The 1,424-nt window shown below is 37.2% G+C and overlaps 1 protein-coding gene across 1 annotated transcript in view; it reads left to right on the top strand.

Annotated features, from left to right (window-relative positions):
- The first annotated feature begins 654 nt into the window (after positions 1 to 654).
- The window catches only part of LOC108693033 (sodium-dependent neutral amino acid transporter B(0)AT3), a 7,413-nt gene continuing 6,643 nt past the window's right edge, over positions 655 to 1,424 (top strand). The window contains exon 1 of the mRNA XM_018201676.1: positions 655 to 878. The gene's annotated coding sequence lies outside the window, so the exon portion shown is untranslated. The remainder of the gene's footprint in view (positions 879 to 1,424) is intronic.

Here is a 1,424-nt window from a genome sequence, read left to right as displayed (position 1 = left end):
CTCTCATTTATCTAGCTCTCCAGGCTGTTACCTCAGATTATCTCTTTTTTTTTGGGGTGTTGTTAATAAATGGGAGTTGCCAATATTCTTTAATATTTATGAATTTGGTCAGCATTCTGAAAGTGCCCGCCTGTTTCACCGCTCGGCCAGGCAGCGCTTTCTCAGTAACCATTTCTCTCGCTCCGAACGTAACACTGTATCAGATCATTAAATATTATCGAAAATTGAATATCCAGTGTCACATTTTTTTCTGATTAGGATATCTGATAGGGCAATTATCCGACCAGGTATAACCGGATATTTTCTCGGATATCCGGTTAGATATCTGGTATATGACTTTCAAAAAAATGGAATTTATCGTTAGACAGAATAAAAATTTTGCATCAATGACGCAAAATTCAATATAAGATTTTTAATATAAGATTTCAGCCGGATATATATATTATCGAATACTTTATATTCGGTTACTCGACCAGATAGTAAAAAAGAATCAGATAATACTGAATATCAGATAATACTGAATAATATCAGATAATACTGAATATTTCTCGGTGCATTCCTAATATTTACTTTGAGTGTATAAAGTCACGATTTATGTGTTAATTTCCAAGATGGAATAAATTGACCCGTCCTTTCTCTCTCTCTCTACCCTTAGTATCTTCCTCTCGGAGAAATGCTCGCGCGCGGTTTCTTGTTCCGCGAGAGAGTTGCGGGCGAAAGAGAAGCGTCGCAGGCGCCGACGCCAGCTATTGATTCTCTTGGATATATCCGTGGTTTCAAAAGTTACTATCACACACACCAGTGGGGTGTCACCAGTGGCGAACCGCTCCTCAACCGCGGACAAGGTCTTCGCGCGTTTTCCCCTTTGGTCCCGGCAGGTGGGTAAAAGAATTTTACTTCCTTAATTTTTGCTTTGCGTCGGAAAAACGAGCGAACTGGAACAATTCCGCGCGATGTATCTCTCTCGTGATGGATATGTATGTATGTCCAAATAAAGCCACCTACGTGAGGAAAGGAATTCGGATTTTCTATGTCAATCATTAATACGTACAGTGAAGTGGAAGACTTGCATGCGACGTTGATGTTTTATACATGCATCGAAAGGCCTTATAAATACGCATACATATTTATTTTATTAAAAGTGAATTTTTCTCTCTTTTACAAATATGCGTAGAAAATTTAAAACTTACGTCTATGCACGCGTGCTAGAACGTCAAGGCAAAAATCAATTTCCAGTTTAAAGTTCTTAATCAATTTTTTTTGTGTGTAAGGGATATATACGCAAATTTACGTAAGAAGGGCACGTGTGTATTTAGAAAGTATATACACTTGATTGAGATTGACACCTGTATGAAAGTATATGTCATGTATATACATATATATATGTATTATACATATCAATATAAGTTGAACCCATAAGAGAG

Source organism: Atta colombica, unplaced genomic scaffold (assembly GCF_001594045.1).
Source record: "Atta colombica isolate Treedump-2 unplaced genomic scaffold, Acol1.0 scaffold84, whole genome shotgun sequence".
NCBI classification, from domain to species: Eukaryota; Metazoa; Arthropoda; class Insecta; order Hymenoptera; family Formicidae; genus Atta; species Atta colombica.
The sequence above is the reverse complement of the archived record's forward strand: the minus strand, read 5'-3'. Positions and strand labels throughout refer to the sequence as shown.